We start from the raw sequence: 18,923 nt of genomic DNA, 5'->3' as shown, positions 1-18,923 counted from the left end.
TCCGAATAGAAGCAGAAGGCACAGAAGAATTTTGGTCTATGGAATCCCATTTCGTAGTTGTTGGTGTCTCACCTATTGTTCCACCGAATTTAGGGAAAACATCTAATTACCGAGTGGCTAAATGAAAACGCGTTTGCCAAATTATTCTGATTGTTTATTTTTTTATTTTAAGAAAATAATTATTTCAATATCTTTAAACTATCTCAGTACAAGTCTAGAGAAACTGAGTCATGTGAACCACTACCCATTTATACACAATCTACTGATACTAGAATAAATTTCAATATATCTTGAGTTCCAAATTTATCCCCTCTTAAATTAGTTTAGTGGAAGTAGCCTAATATTTGCAAATTCTTGATATTTAATATGCTTTATAAACTTGAGTATGTTTATAGGATTACTCTTCAAATGATTTTAGATTAATGTAATAAGATATCCTAAATTTAGTTTACATAAATATTAAAGTCGATTTATCAGGTTGGGGATAGGGTTTACCCGGCCGCCCGGAGCTAATGGAGTAGACAGTTTGATCCCACGATGAAAGATGAGAGAGATTTGGCAGTTGGCAACTTTGTACTGGCCAACACTACAAGTTTTAGCATCACCCGAGATGGCATTGTAGAATGAAAATGAAATGTGATCTCCAAAAAGCGAGAGAGGTTATTGTAGGTCTCTGCAACATAGTCCTGTAGGAATTGGAATCTCATCCATATCTTGCACGAGCTCCGAGATATGCCCTGTCAAATATCGCAGCCCTGTGGCATTTAGTGACCCTTAGGGACATTCTGGTTCGGCGTGCCTGAGAATGTTTGAGCACTGAAGGGGACAAGACAAGGTTGGGGATAGGGTTTACTCAGCCACCCGAAGCTAATGGAGCAGATAGTTTGATCCAACGACGAAAGATGAGAGAGATTTGGCAGTTGGCAACTTAGTACTGGCCAACACTACAAGTTTCAGCATCACCCGAGATGGCGTTGTAAAATGAAAAAAGAATGTGATCTCCAAAAAATGAGAGAGGTTATTGTAGGTCTCTGCAATACAGTCCTGTAGGAATTGGAATCTCATCCATATCTCGCACGAGCTCCGAGATATGCCCCGTCAAAGATTGCAGCAATGTGGCATTTAGTGACCCTTAGGGACATTCTGGTTCGGTGTGCCTGAGAACGTTCGAGCATTGAAGGGGACAAGACAAGGTTGGGGATAGGGTTTACTCGACCACCCAGAGCTAATGGAGCAGACAGTTTGATCCCACGATAAAAGATGAGAGAGATTTGGCAGTTGGCAACTTTGTACCGGCCAACACTAAAAGTTTTAGCATCACTCGAGATGGCATTGTAAAATGAAAATAGAATGTGATCTCCAAAAAGAGAGAGAGGTTATTGTAGGTCTCTACAACATGGTCTTTTAGGAACTAGAATTGCATCCATACCTCGCACGAGCTTCAAGATATGCCCCATCAAAGATCGCAGCCTTATGGCATTTAGTGACCCTTAGGGACATTCTGGTTCAGTGTGCCTGAGAATGTTTGAGAACTGAAGGGGACATGAAGAGGTTGGGGATAGGGTTTACCCAACCACTCAGAGCTAATGGAGCAGTAGTTTGATCCCACGATGAAAGATGAGAGAGATTTGGCAGTTGGCAACTTTGTATTGGCCAACACTACAAGTTTCAGCATCACCCGAGATGGCATTGTAGAATGAAAACGGAACGTGATCTCCAAAAAGTGAGAGAGGTTATTGTAGGTCTCTGCAACACAGTCCTATAGGAATTAGAATCTCATCCATATCTCGCACGAGCTCTGAGATATGCCTCGTCAAAGATTGCAGCCCTGTGGCATTTAGTGACCCTTAGGGACATTCTGGTTCGGCGTGCCTGAGAACGTTTGAGCACTGAAGGGGACAAGACAAGGTTGGGGATAGGGTTTACCCAGCCACTCGGAGCTAATGGAGCAGACAGTTTGATCCCACGATGAAAGATGAGAGAGATTTGGCAGTTGGCAACTTTGTACTTGCCAACACTACAAGTTTCAGCATCACCCGAGATGGCGTTGTAAAATGAAAATAGAATGTGATCTCCAAAAAGTGAGAGAGGTTATTGTAGGTTTCTGCAACACAGTCCTGTAAGAATTGGAATCTCATCCATATCTCGCACGAGCTTCGAGATATGACCCGTCAAAGATCGCAGCCCTGTGGCATTTAGTGACCCTTAGGGACATTCTGGTTCGGCGTGCCTGAGAACGTTCGAGCACTGAAGGGGACAAGAAGAGGTTGGGGATAAGGTTTACCCAGCCACTCGGAGCTAATGGAGCAGACAGTTTGATCCCACGACGAAAGATGAGAGAGATTTGGTAGTTGGCAACTTTGTACTGGCCAACACTACAAGTTTCAACATCACCCGAGATGGCATTGTAAAATGAAAACAAAATGTGATCTCAAAAAAGAGAGAGAGGTTATTGTAGGTCTCAACAACAGGGTCCTATAGGAACTGGAATCACATCCATACCTCGCACGAGCTCTGAGATATGCCCCGTCAAAGATCGCAACCCTATGGCATTTAGTGACCCTTGGGGACATTCCCGATGGGCGTGCCTGAGAACGTTCAAGCACTAAAGGGGATAGGACGAGGTTGGGGTTAGGGTTTACTTGGCCACCTAGAGCTAACGAAGCAGACAGTTCGATCCCACAACGAAAGGTGAGAGAGATTTGGCAGTTGGCAACTTTGTACTGGCCCACACTGCAAGTTTCAACATCACCCGAGATGGCATTATAAAACAAAAATGGAGTGTGATATCCAAAATGTGAGAGAGGTTATTGTAGGTCTCCACAACACAGTCTTGTAGGAACTAGAATCACATCCATACCTTGCACGAGCTCCGAGATATGCCCCATCAAATATCGCAGCCCTATGGCATTTAGTGACCCTTGGGGACATTCTGGATTGGCGTGCTTGAGAATGTTCAAGCACTGAAGGGGATAGGACGAGGTTGGGGATAGGGTTTACCTGACCACGCGGAGCTAATGGAGCAGACAGTTCTATCCCATGAGGAAAGGTGAGAGAGATTTGGCAGTTGGCAACTTCGTACTAGCCGACATTGCAAGTTTCAACATCACCCGAGATGGCGTCGTAAAATGAAAACGGAGTGTGATCTCCAAAAAGTGAGAGAGGTTATTGTAGGTCTCCAAAAAGAGTATTTAAAAATGCAAAAATAGTGGGGGGTCCTTTGTATGGTTTGGGAGTTTGACCATTAAAACTAGAAATTGTCCTAGTAGTAAGTGCTAGTAACAGTTTTGAAATTTGATTGTTGAGTGTTGAGAAACCTCAAGTTTGGGATTTTTCTTGTTGGTTTGAGTCTATAATAACCATTTCCATCTGAAAATTTGAGTGTTGAAACCATTTAAGAAGTATTTGCATAGTTTTCCCTAAAATTTGAGTGCATAAAAAGGGGTATGTGATTGCTCCCAAGGTGGATTTAGTGTTTTCTCCAAACAAGAGTTGTATTTTATGTTTGAAGTCATCTAATATAACCAAAGTGAAGGTGTTTGAACCATTTTGGGGTTCTAGAGATGTTGCAAAGTAAGAGTTCTAGAAAGCCCTAGGGTAAAGGGGCTAGAAAGGAGGGTTTTGTAAAAACCATTGTAAAGTTGATCATGAGACCAAAAAAATAGAAGAATCCTTGCATTTGAGTCGTGTCTTAAGACTTTTTTGGGTCATGGGAGTTTCAAAAGTCAAGGGATTGTGAGTTGCTTTGTAAATGGCCTCAAACTAGGCCTAGTTGGCAGACTGAAATAGCCAGTTTTGAGTGATATTTTACAAAAAAAGTGTAGTTGGTTTTGGAGCATATTTTAGAGTGAGGAAAAGGGTATTTTAATCAACCAATAGTTTAGGAAGTTTTGTGGAAAATTTTGGAGAAAACAACAAATTAGTGACTAGCAAGGGCTAGTTGGAACAAGCCTAGAAGAGGCAAAATTGAGAAAGTGTAAGAGATGAGTTGCTGAGAGTGTGCAAGGAGTTGGAACATGTTAGATGAGATGTTTTGAGATGATCCAAGGTGTTGAGGCCATGATATGATGCCAAGGACGAGTTTTGGTACTTGCATAGGGTGTTCCAACCAAGCTACAAATGCATAGGATAGGACCTTGTAAGGTACTTGCAAATTATGGTTCTAATGCCAACAAAATAGAACTCCCACCAAACTTGGAAATTTACCTTATCTTTAATGTCAAGGACTAAGTTCAATATAAAGGGCCTACGTTCATAGAAGGACAAACAAAATCAAAGGTTGAAGAAGTCACTATCCCATTATAATCTCAGCCAAAAGCTGAAAAGGTTATGGATTCAAGAATCAAGAAGAAGACTTGTCATGGCACCTATATGGAGCATCCTATCAAATGGAAGGATCAACTAGAATCTGAAGTAACATGGATAGATGAGAGTAATTTTGGAAAGAAAGGTATTCCTACGAAATTCCTTCAGATTTATCCACCATGAGTTCTTTGTCACATAATCAATTGGTGTGCATAGATCCTAGGGAAGGGGATAGTTGGGAGATATCCTCTTGGGAATAGGGTCAAGAGGAAACCCTATAGGATCAGAAGAAGTCATTGGTTAGTTTGGGCATAGTGGCCTAAACTAGCAGGGTGGGTCTCCTTACATTACTGTTGGTTAGAGAATTCCAATTTTTATTTGTTCAAGGCTAAGAGACATATAAAAAACTACATTTTCAATTATGATCTCAAAGCCTGCATGGCAGTCCAAGTACATGGATGGATGATGAAATAATTATTCTTGAATTGGCTAGACCACTTTGTAAGAACAATTCCATGTGGGGTGTTTCTCTCAAAAAGGTGTCTTCTAGTATTTGATGATCATGGAATCCATATGACATGGAAAATAATTGATAAAGCAAAGAAGTTGGGCATAGATTGTGTGTCACTTGTAGCGTATACCATCTATAGGTGTCAATCATTGGATGTTAGTATTTTCTCACCATTAAAATCTTACTTAAAACATATTTGGAATGTGTGGTTGGCTAGGAACCCTCAAATCAATATTGGAACCCAACATACCTCTTCTCCCATAACATAAATCACATTCTGATATGTTCAATGCTCTAATCCCTAGATTAGGAAATATTCTTACTTAATAAGTGTAACCCCAAGCATTGTCACCATAGTTGGCAACAAATGGTGAGAGTCCCAATCAACTAGTGAAAAAAATGACTAAGTTGATGGAGCTGAATCCTACATTACACACATCTCCTAGTAGTGGACAGGAGGATGTTGGGATTGGGAGCATAGCACCTATTCCCTTTCCCAATTTTATGGACAATTGATGGGAACTCAAGTAGATGGGAGAAATTCCAATTTTTTTGAAGCGATAAAGTTTTGTGATGTATTTAGAATATCTAAGATAGAATTATTTTTTATTTGAACTAAACCATTCTTACATTACTATTTAAATGTATTTGTATTGTTATAATAGTTTGATTGTTGGTCATGGTGTAAAATATGTAAAGTTTAGAAATATAAATAGTTCATATAGAGATATTATATAATTAATTTATTTTAAATAATAGAAATAATCATAACAAATAGATAGAAATAAAAAATAATAATTTTATACAAAAAGTTTTAATTTATTTTAAATAATTAAATAATAGAAACATCGTAGAATTAATAATTCAGTATAATCATAACAAATAGACACTAAACAATCCCAAATTCAAACATATGAAGGTCCAACTAGAATAATGACTTTAAATAACCAAATACCAAAGCCAAACAAATGAAATGGGACTTTTACCTTAAATGAATAAATTACATGAAGACGGGTGGCTGGCTGTTTGGAAATCTACTTATTTTTCTTCTCTCCCTCCTGTCATCCAAGAGAACATGCAATGAAAGAAAAATATTGTCACAATAAGAAAATATGAATAATATTGTTCTAGCTTTAAAAAAATTGGAGACATCAAAACATAAAATCTAGATTCTAAACAAATAAAAACATAAAATCTATGATTTAAACTAAATCTCATCACTTACGCATCATAACAATACGGTCCACCTTAGTCATGTGGACAGTCTTGGGGAAGAGGTTGCAACAATGTATTTGGATCCAGTTGATCACTCTTTCTCTCTCTCCCTCTCTCTGTACTCAATCTAATGAGCCAACTTGATCTACTCGACATTTTAATGTCTCAAGTATTGCCTCATGGTTTGACTCGCGAACTCTCCAAAGATTCTTATTATGTGGTTTTCCACCATATTTTATCAAGTGGACATTTGATGCGACAACAAGATTTGAATAATGAAGAATCTTCCTCTCTATTTGCCAATCCTCGAATAACCACAAGTTAGGGTTCTTCATAAAATATCATCTAAGCCATGTGCCGGTTACAACCACCACACCGACATGGTACTCTAAACGTTCACCATCTATAACCGAATGATCCAATTTGTTTTTGGCTTGAACACAACGACACAAATAATAATCTGTCCCTTCTTCATTGTCTTCAGGTGCAATAACAACAAAAACATGGCCTGCAGTGACAAATGTAAAAAATACGGTCATTAATTCAAAAAATACTTGCGTAAAAGTTATAAAGTTACATATTGAAATTATAAAGATATATAAATATATATATATTACCAGGTTGCACTAGATCAGACAAGCGGTCAAAGTCAATAGACGATTCCATCTGTACCATTTCCAGTGCTTGTGGGGGACGATAGGTGTCAGTTGGGTCCAAAACCCGTATATCCCATTTGTCCATCCATTCAGTCGACTCACAGTCATCCCAATTTTCCTCTGCACATGATGAACAATAGCATACCATTTTTTGTGTGTGGATACTCCATGAACCTGCATCTGAGCTTCTAAAAGAGTGCAACTCACTGGATCCTGTTAGTGTGTAACAATCCTGATATGGTGCAATGTTAGTATTATCTATCAACCAAAAAAATCTACGAACCGTAGACTCACCTTCCTTACCTGGACCCATTGTAGCGTTACACCACTAGACGATGGATTTTGCATCTGTCAATATTGCTCCATCTTTGTACTTTAGTTCTTCATGAGCTAAGGCTCTTTTGATGCATGCGCCTGCACCATCCTGCTCTCCCTTTCCATGACCAACCTCTGTGAAATTCCACATGTATTGAATTCTACACAACTTGTGCATCCTGCTCAACCAATAGAACATCCGTGCATTCTTGAATTGAGATGCACAATTGTTTGACCAAATAATGTGCTGACGATATGCGATGCCCCTGTTAGCCAAATCTCCATAAAATAGTTGAAAACAATTATGTACGAACTCCTTAGAATGTGATCGATCATCACTGATGTAAAAATGGTACTCTCTCAAAATCTTCTTGTCATCCTCTGTACTTGTAGGTGAATGTATGAATGTTATGTGAACAAATATGAAAACCTGTTGAGAAGTATAATACTTTGCTTGCACCTCATTTTGTGGTTGTAGTGTGTAGTTCTCTGCGAAATCTACAACCGAAACAATGGTATCCAGTGGAAACGTATCCTTGAACAACTTGAATTGCAAATCCAGCCATCGAGCTCTATGGGTATGCCTTGCATACTCGTAAATAATGTTTTCATGATAAATCTTCATGAACTCATACACTAGAATCTTTTCAATGACTAAATCACTTCTTTTACCATGTTTCCCATCTTTTAGAGCATATGTCACTGTCTTAAATTTTTCATAATCTACTATTTCATTTCCAATTGCATGTGTACTATCCATATGTTGACAAGTTGATAAAAGCTGCAAAGAACCACAAAATAAGCACGTACCATCCAAGCATGATGTCTTGTAAAATTGTTGGCTGTCCCTTATTTCACATAAAATGTTGGATATGAATTCCCTTGAAGATCTTGGTGGCTCATTTATGTCACAATCCTGCAAAACAAACCGAGAATGCAAAATTATGCATATATGCCTAAAAACATCAAAATAGTTAAAAAATTCAATATGTATCCTACAACAACAAGTTATGCGTGTGTGATTTATCTTCACATAAAAAGGTTTATTCATCTCAAAAAATCTTTGACTTATTCGAATTTGAGGATACATACCAATAAATTTTGCAAAAAATTGTGTCTGAGTTGTGTCCAAAAAATGTTTCACATGTGGCTTGCGATTTTGGCTACCAATCTTCCTTCTTACAACATCTCTTTGATTAGGGGAAACACGTGTATTATTTTTCCAAAAATCTTCGATCAATGATTTCAAGGCTTCACTAATTTCTTTATCCTTTCGCGGTAGTCTACCGCTAAATGTCCATAACTCATTTTTTGTTGGATCTTCCAATCTCTCACGCCTTAGCATGGCTCTCCTTAGAGCACCTCTACCAATTTTTAATTTTTTTCTTGTCTTTCTCATGAGTTGAGCTTTCTTCATTTGGCTACTTACTATTGTTGATGTAAGTACTCGTCTTGCAATATTACTATCTTTGGTGCGTGATTTAGAACCCACTTTGTCATAAGCATTCATTAGATTCTTTACAATATTTTTTTCATTTGAATCATCCATCGTTCTTAGCCCAAGAATCTTCATGATAGGCCTAAATTTTAAATTACTCATCATTTCAAAAAATAATTGGCATTGACCTGTAATATTTAATTCATCAAAAATTAATCTCCACATACGATTAACTTTTCTTTGACAAGTACGCTTGCTAATCTTGTCAGGCATTGATTTCAAAATGTTACTATCAATATCAATCAAATATTTTGGTCTTCTAAAATGAATTCTAGAAGGTGTTATAATCTCTTCAATTCTCTCAACATTTTGAACATCAACATAAGGTTGAGTGTATTGTGTACCTTGAACCAAAGATGATGTGCCTTGGCAATAAGATGCAAAAGATGGAATATCACCTACTTGATGTGTTGATGTTGTGCTTTCAACATGACATAATGGAGTGTGTATATCGTCAGATCTACAAATTGGTGTCTCTTCAACATGAGAGGATGATATGACTTCAACATTGGAAGATGGTGTAGCGGACGATATGACTCCAACATTAGAAGATGGTGTAGCTTCACAATTCAATTGTCTTCTTGAGCATAACTGTCTCATTCGTTCTCTTTGTCTTTCCAATTCTTCCTCTTTGTTTCTTGGTACCGGTGGTTCTTGATCCTCTTCAAAAGTCAATTCTTCATTATTGCTTTGATATTTTCTTTGCTCACGTAGTAATTTCATTTTATCTCTTTTAATTGCCAAATCTCTCTCCCTATCTTCATTTGTTTGATTTTTTGGTTTCTTCCTTGGCATGATGATGATTTCTACATGTCAAATTATTCAAACATTTGAATTACTTAAAATGTGTAAATTACAAATTATTCAAATACATATAAAAATTATAATTACTTTAATGAATACACAATATATATATAAAATGACTTGTCAAATTTCTAACCATTTCGAAATAACATTTCATTGAAACATACAAATTTCAATGAATTCACTATATATTAAACAACATGTCAAATTATAATCAAATTTGTATCTATATATCAACAAACAATATTTAAAATAGATTGCACTAACCTTTTCTATACAAGGAATATTCAAAAAGTCTTCAAATCGTGTATCCAATGATTGAATTTGGTGTTTGCTAGCTTTCAAAAGTGTTTGCCACCTTGAAATAGTGTTTGTTAGCTTGAAATAGTGTTTGCCACCTTGAAAGAGTGTTTGTTGTGTTGAAACCCGTGATTTCTGTCAGGATAACAGAGTGCAGAATAGAACAAAAGTAGAGAATGAATGAAACGGGCCCCAAAGTTGCTTTTTGACTGTTTTTAGGTGATTTCACATAGCGTGTACGCGCTATAGCGCGTACACGCTATATGAGAACACATCACTCTCCACCCTCCCTACTCTCTCTCTCTCTCTCTCTCTTCCTACTCTCTCTCCCCTCTCCCATCCCCTACACACTCTCTCTCTCGCCTCTCCCATCCTTTACTCTCTCTCTCTCTCTCCCTCTCCCACCGTCTACTCTCTCTATCTCTCTCACCCTCTCTCCTCTCCCATCCCCTACTCTTTAGATCTCTCACACACACTCCCATCCTCCCTCTCCCACTTCTTACTCTCTCTCTCTCTGCCACCTCCTACTCTCTCTCACACTCTCTCCCATCCCCTACTCTCTCTTACACACACTCCCATCTGCCCCTCTCTCCCATCCGCTACTCTCTCTCTTTCTCTTGGGCTACTCTCTCTCTCCCCTCTCCCATCCCCTAAACTCTCTCTTTTGCAGATACACACTCCCATCCCCCTCTCTCTCCCCTCTCCCATCCCTTACTCTCTAGATCGCTCACATGCACTCCCATCCCTCTCTCTCCTCCTCTCCCACTCCCTCTCCCACCACCTACTATCTCTCTCTCTCTCAAGTTCTCTCTCTCCCTCTCTACTCTCTTTCTCTCTCTCCCATCCCCTACTCTTACTCTCTCTCTCTCCAATCCTCAACTCTCTCTCAAACTCTCTCCCATCCCCTACTCTCTCTGACACTCTCTCTCATCCTTTCACTCTGTCTCTCTCATCTCGTACTCTCTCTCTGCCACCTCCTACTCTCTCTCACACTCTTTCCCATCCTTTCAATCTATCTCTCCCATCTTGTACTCTCTCTTTGCCACCCCCTACTCTCTCTCACACTCTCACACTCTCTCCTATCCCCTACTCTCTCTCTTTCACACACACACACACACACACACACACACACACACACACACACACACACAAACACACACTCACTCCCATCCCCCCTCTCTCTTCTCTCCCATCCCCTACTCTCTAGATTTGTCACATGCACTCCCATCCCTCTCTCTCCTCCTCTCCCACTCCCTCTCCCAGGTCACCTACTATTTCTCTCTCTCAACTTCTCTGTCTCCCTCACTACTCTCTCTCTCCCATCCCCTACTCTTACTCTCTCTCTCTCCCATTCCCAACTCTCTCTCACACTCTCTCCCATCCCCTACTCTCTCTCACACTCTCTCCCATCCTTTCACTCTGTCTCTCCCATCCCGTACTCTCTCTCTCTCTGTTGCCCCCTACTCTCTCTCTCTCACTCTCTCCCATCCTTTCACTCTATCTCTCCCATCCTTTCACTCTATCTCTCCCATCCCGTACTCTCTCTCTGCCACCCCCTACTCTCTCTCACACTCTCACACTCTCTCCCATCCCCTACTCTCTCTCTTTCACAGACACACACACTCTTATCACCCCACTCTCTTCTCTCCCATCCCCTACTCTCTACATCTGTCATGCACACTCCCATCCCCCCTATCTCTCTCCCTCTCCCTCTCCTACCGCCTACTAGATCTCTCTCTCTCAAGTTCTCTCTCTCCCTCTCTACTCTCTCTCTCTCTCCCATCCCATCCCTTACTCTCACTCTCTCTCTCTCCCATCCCCTACTCTCTCTCACACTCCCATCCCCTAATCTCACTCTCTCTCTCCCATCTCGTACGAGCTCTCTCCGCCACCACCTACTCTCTCTCACACTCTCACACTCTCTCCCATCCCCTACTCTGTCTCTCTTACACACATTCCCATTCCCCCCCTCTCTCTCTCCCTCTCCCACTCCCTCTCCCACTGCCTACTTTCTCTCCCCCATCCCCTACTCTCTCTCCCCTCTCCCATCCCCTACTCTCTCTCTTTCATAGACACACACTTCCATCCCCCCTCTCTCTCTCCTCTCCCATCCCCTACTCTCTAGATTTGTCACACACACTCCCATCCCCCCTCTCTCTCCCTCTCCCACTCCCTCTTGCACCACCTACTCTCTCTCTCTCTCTCTCTCTCAAGTACTCTCTTTCCCTCTCCCATCCCCTACTCTCACTCTCTCTCTTCCATCCCCTACTCTCTCTCACACTCTCTCCCATTCCCTACTCTCTCTCTCTCTCTCTCTCTCACCCCCATCCTGTACAAGCTCTCTCTACCACCCCCTACTCTCTCTCAAACTGTCACACTCTCTCCCATCCCCTACTCTATCTCTCTTATACACATTCCCATTCCCCCCCTCTCTCTCTCTCTCACACTCCCTCTCCCATTGCCTACACTCTCCCATCCCCAACTCTACCTCTCTTACACACTTCCATTCCCCCTCTCTCTCTTCCTCCCACTCCCTCTCCCATCGCCTACTATCTCTCTCTCTCTCTCTCTCTCCCTCTCTCTCCCATCCCCTACTCTCACTCTCTCTCTTTGCCACCCCTACTCTCTCTCACACTCTCACACTCTCTCCCATCCCCTACTTTCTCTCTTACACACACTTCCATCCCCCCTCTCTCTCCCTCTCCCACTCCCTCTACCATTGCCTAATCTCTTTCTCTTCCATCCACCCTCTCTCTCCCTCTCCCACTCCCTCTGCCATTGCCTACTCTCTTTCTATCCCATCCCCTACTCTCTCTATCTGTCTCTCCCCTCTCTCATTCCCTACTCTCTCTCTTTCACACACACCCATCCCCCCTCTCTCCTCTCCCATCCTCTAATTTTTGTCTCACTCACTCTCCCTCTCCCACTGCCTACTCTCACTCTCTCTCTCACTCTCTCTCTCTCTCTCCCTCTCTACTCTGTCTCTGCTACCCCCTACCCTCTCTCACATTTTCACACTCTCTCTCTTTCTCTCTTACACACATTTCCATCCCCCCTCTCTCTCTCCCTCTCCCACTCCCTCTCCCATCGTCTACTCTCTCTTCCATCCCCTACTCTCTCTTCCATCCCCTACTCTCTCTCAAGCTACTCTATCTTCCCCCTCTCCCATTCCCTACTCTCTCTCTTTCACACACATGCAATCCCATCCTCCTCTCTCTCGCTCTTCCTCTCCCACTCCGTCTCCCACCACCTACTCTCTCTCTCCCCCATCCCCTACTCTCAATCTCTCTCTCCCAACTTGTACTCTCTCTCACACTTCCTCTCTCTCCCATCCCCTACTTTCAATCTCTCTCCCCCATCCCGTACTCTCTCTTTGCCACCTCTACTCTCTCTCTCTCACTTCCTCTCTCTTGCATCTTGTACTCTCTTTGCCACCCTACTCTCTCACATTTCCTCTATCTCCCATCCTATACTCTCTCTGCCACCCCTACTCTTTCTCACTTCCTCTCTCCCCTCTCCCATCCCTACTTTCTCTATATCTCTCTCACACACACAAATAGCCATTCCCTCGCCCTACCCCCCTAGCTCTCTCTTGGTTTTGGTTTGCAATTTAGGTCTCAATAGTGTGTGCGCACTATAGCACGTGCGCACTATAGCACGTGCGCACTATAGTGCATACACACTACCTCGAATTCACTAGCATTTTAATAGCGCGTGCGCGCTATAGGGCGCACACGCTATTCAAAGCTTTGCATTAAAACCAAGCCTAAGGCTTTGTTTTTCCTTGGAGATCCAACCCAAAGGTTTGGAGTTTATAAACAGGTCTGAGACGTGTTTTCCAACAAACATACAAAAAATGATTGATTTTTCTTGTGTGCTCCCCTTCAAGATTCTTCATGGTTGGGTATCAATAAGATCAGGTTACATAACATTATAGGTCTCTGTGTTAGCTATCTAACCATATAATTTATTTTTAATTTGAACTATTTTAAGTCTTTCATCTATAATTTCTTTTGAATGTATGCTCATTTTTTGTCAAAACCACCATGTACTAATTGGGCTATAGATTTGAGCTCATTCATAGAATTTTGTAACAAATTAGTTTTTTAGAAACTAGACTCCATTCTACACACTTTGAAAAAAAGAAGTTTTGATTTTAGATTAGTTTTCAATCATTTCTAGGGGGAGCACATAGATATTTCATGTTTTTGGGATGGGTCTAATTTAAAAATCCATTAAAAAAAAATACACATTATAAAATTACCCGAAAAATTTGGGATAAACTACATAGTGTTAGGTAACTTTTGACTGGAGCGATTAAAGAATTTCAAAAAAAAAGTTAAAATTTTAGGGGGGCCACACTTTGTACTATGTTATGTTTTTTTGGAATAAACAGCACCACTTTCTGTGGCCCCCTTTTTTGAGGACCTAAAACTAAACCATTTTGAAAAAAAGTTAGTAGTTTAGAAACTAGATTCAAAGGACTACAACTTTTGTTCTTGTCATATCTTAAAATTTTGAGCGTAACTATCTTCAAATTCTTGTTGAAGTCCAGAATTTGCTGATTTCAGGAAAAAGGTGTCCACTTATATCCCCCTTTTGGCACCACAACTTTGTGCACTTACCCTAGAATCATGTGATTAAAGTGTTTATGTACTTTATCTTATCTTGTAGGAAATGTTTATGTTGTTATTACACCTAGTGATAACGATGAACAGACTAAGTATTGGCTAGCTAGATGTGTGGAACCTAAGAAAAAATTGACATGTCATCAAGTAGACGATGATGGTTTTGAGTATCCAATTGGGTCTGTCATTGTAGCTAGCACCTGGCTACATAGATACCTAACAAGAAGAAATGGTTTGCTAGCATTTGAAGACTACCAAATCGAAAAAAATATTTTACACTATTCTCATTTGGTTGTGGCAACAAATATCAAATTAGAAAGATACAAAGGGAGACCCACCAATAAGGTATTGTGGACAATTTCAATGGATGAGCACGAGACAATCATAGATGCATTGCAAAAGAGAGAGGATGTAGATGGTATAGTGGGATGACTACATTTAAATCAAACACATGTAAATTTTTTCTATTAATACCAATTTAGAGAACTTATATATACCTTTTATTCAGGTCTCAATTACAATTTATACAAATTTAAATGTTAAAGTGGATCGAACATCAACATCTTGTGCAATTTTGCATAGTAAGTACATACAAATTACACATATATTTATGTAGTTTAGATACCTCATATTAATTTATGTGTTTATTAACATGTGTTTTTTTTTTACAATTTTATTTTACAAGACCTCGTTTGAAGAGATGTGTTGAAACAATTTCATATTTTGAGTTCACTTCTATAAATATATCATTGACATTGTCTTAAGTACACATATTGTGAAATATGTTGTACAAACTAATTTTAAAATGAGAGTTTACTTCTATTTGAAAGTTAAAGGTATGCACTTGATAAATTATAAATTAATTGTCAATTTAAGTAATGACCTCCTATTTTGTTCCATTACTTTTACATTCAAGCATGTTTAAATTAATGTTTGTTTGAAGTTTCAAATTACTATTGATTGTAATATTAAAAACAAGTCACTTTTACATGATAATTTAAAGATCATTACTCATTGTATTGATTATATGTTATTGTTATGTTGATAATTGACATGTATGTTTAACCATGTTAAGTGAGACGGGGGGAAGGATGAAGACAGTGAGAGAGTCCAAGAGGTTTCCAAGAGGTTTCTAAGAGGTTTGATGGATTATAATGGTTCCTAACGGGTCTTAAGGGGAGATGGAGAGTCCTACCAAGTCATAATGTGTGTTATAGGTTAAATAATAGGTCTTAATATATCTTAGTAGGGTGAAAAGGCCTTATTAGGTAATAATGAGTCTTACATTACCAAATAACACATAAGGACCTCTTATGATACATTTCTAGGTTTTTTTATCCATATATATGTATGTATGTATGTATGTATGTATATGTTAAGGGGACCTAGGGAGTCCTACTAGTTCATTATGTTTGTTATAGGTTATAATAGGTATTGATATAATTACTAGCACATAATAGGTATTGTTAGTTAATAATGAGTCTTACATTACCAAAAAACACATTAAGATCACTTATGATACATTTTTAGGTACGTTATCCATACATGTGTGTCTTAAGGGGACATAGGAGTCCTACTAGGTCATTATGTTTGTTATAGGTATTAATAGGTATTGATATGTTTACTAGCACATAATAGGTATTGTTAGGTAACAATGAGTCTTACATTACCAAACAACACATTAAGATCACTTATGATACATTGTTAGGTATGTTATCCATACATGTGTGTCTTAAGGGGACATAGGAGTCCTAATAGGTCATAATAATTTTTATAGGTTCTAATAAGTCTTAATATGTATTATTAGGATATAATAGGTCTTATTAGGTAATAGTGAGTCTTACATTACCAAAAAACACATAAAGATCACTTATGATACATTGTTAAGTATGTTATCCATACATGTGTGTCTTAAGGGGACATAGCATTCCTAATAGGTCATTATGTCTGTTATAGGTTCTGATAGGTATTGATATGTTTACTAGAACATAATAGGTATTGTTAGGTACTAATGAGTCTTACATTACCAAACAACACATTAAGATCACTTATGATACATTGTTAGGTACGTTATCCATACATGTGTGTCTTAAGGGGACATAGCAATCCTAATAGGTCATTATGTCTGTTATAGGTTCTGATAGGTATTGATATGTTTACTAAAACATAATAGGTATTGTTAGGTAATAATGATTCTTACATTACCAAACAACACATTAAGATCACTTATGATACATTGTTAGGTATGTTATCCATACATTTTTTAATCTAGTAGGTCAATTTTATTTGTATGAATCTTAAAGCATAAATTTGATGTGATATTTATCCAATAATATTTTTTATATTGGTACTAATGCTCTATAAATAGTTAAAATTATTGTTCATCTAGCACATATACTTACAAAATGTGTCATAGACATGTTCATGAATAAAATATGTCGAAATAAAGAAAATGGTTTGAATACTTAAAACATGATGAAACATAATAATATATACTACATACACAAGCATGATAAGAAGTCATAAAAAAATAGTACATGGTCTAACATACATCATAGCATGATCTATGAAGTTAAAAAAATACATATATAATATAGTTTTAACTGTCCTAACGCAAAGTGTATACTTCATAAAAAATATACATCATAAAAACACAATCTACAAGTGCCAACAAGACCTAATCTATCTGATCAAATGTCCTCTTTACTCCGTGCGAAGAGGACTCAGATGGATTGTCATGTGTAATATGAGTTGTCTTGTCATGTGGGACACCCTATGAGGTAGATGGATCACCCTGTGTAACATGAGGCATGCCTCATCATGTATATGCTTAATTGAAATGTGTTTCAAAATCTAGCTTGCAAATAAATTAACTATTCACTACATAATAAAATAAATGCCACATGAGATGGGTGTCCCTTAGTAATGGGAGGAGGTGCACTGCAAAAACTACCAAATGCAGTAGTGGTGAGCATAATGAACTATACATATTATGTACATAAATCACAATATTGACCTCAAAGGATGATGTAGGTACCTCCATTTGGCTAAGTCTTGTGCTCTCAGCAACACTCATGGTGACATAGTCCTAAAATTATGGATACATAAATGTTTAGTCAAAATTATATATACATGAATAATTACAAAGTATGCAAACTAAAAAGTACATAATTTGCACACTATATTTTTTATACACTATAAATTTAACATGTATATATATAATACTTGAGTAGTAGCCAATGTCACAAATGTGTCTACAGGTATGCTAGCACGATGATTATAAGATGGAGTTGAATATAGACTATATTGAGGCCTGTATGGATGAGTATGATATGGCTCCTGTTCATAAAATCAAAACACATAAAATATATATGTACATGTGAGTCAAAATTGTTCAGATTATAAGTTAATAACAATTTACATACATAAAAATAGTACAAATTATTTTTCTTTAGTCAAAAGTTCATACCGTATGTATTTGAGGCTATGCCTTAGTGGTAACTGGAGCAAGACTTGTACTAACATCAAACTATGTAGCTACAAAAAATCCCTACAAAATTAGATAAAAAGAACATATGAGCAGATGTTATTAAATTTGAGTTTGAATGTACATTTTTACAGTGTAATTCAAAGTGCATACCATATAAGGGATGCCAACGTCTGTAGGTCTCAAAAAAAGAGTATACTGCCTCCTAGGAGGAACAATATCATCCATCCTCTATTATTTCAAAAGTACAAATTAATATGGTTAATAGAATTAAAAATGTATGTAGAAAGTAAATAATTATGTGTACTTTATATTTAAATTAAAATTAAAATATCACCTTCTTCTCTTGACTCTCTCTAGGCTCTCTGTGTTGCATGAGGTCAACAAATAATGACACTTCTATCTTGCCACTGCCATCACCATGGGTAACATATACATTGTCATCAAAATTAACACCCTTAGCATAATGGTCATCATGTGCTACACCAACATCACTCTAGGGGCCTATGCATATGCCTCCATAGCTAGTACAAATATGTCCAAGTGGAGGAGCATGTGTTACTTGCACCCATTGCTATACTAAATTTCCCAAAAGGGAACTCAAATGGGTAAGAGCAGATGAAACTAATTGATGATGGTGAGAAGCAGGCACAACAGGTACAAGAAGAGGTACAAGGGGCTAAGCTCGCCTACAGTTTCTCATTCTATCACTCAACTTTGCCCTAGGCCTATCCTGAGGCATCCCTCCACCAACCCCCTAAAATGCTTTCATATCAAAATAATTAGGTTTCAAACCCAATTCAAACTCAATCCAAAGCTTCCTAAGGAAGTACATGGGCACCTCATGGTTAGCATGTGGTGGATGGTCAAATACTATCCACCACCACTCCCAAAAATGTGCTACTATACGTGGATGTGTACACCACCTAATGGAAATGTGAGGCTTCTTCTCATTAATTTCCTCACCCGTCTTAGGTTTACAAAATAACTTTTAAAATTCCCTTTACCTATATTGAGGTTATGAACCTGTCTATATGATAAGTTGTTAGAATAGAAGGCACACATGCTTTCCCTCTACGATCTAAATGAATCAATGTCAAAATCTAAATGATGTATGGAGTGAATCACATCTTGCATGCTATTTGCAAGACATAGTAGGTGAGGAGGGGGGTGGGTGTCACATTGGATAACCTCTATATCATGC

The sequence above is a fragment of the Cupressus sempervirens genome, chromosome 8 (assembly GCF_028749045.1).
Source record: "Cupressus sempervirens isolate cs-2001-9-10 chromosome 8, ASM2874904v1, whole genome shotgun sequence".
Taxonomy (NCBI): domain Eukaryota; kingdom Viridiplantae; phylum Streptophyta; class Pinopsida; order Cupressales; family Cupressaceae; genus Cupressus; species Cupressus sempervirens.
The sequence above is the reverse complement of the archived record's forward strand: the minus strand, read 5'-3'. Positions refer to the sequence as shown.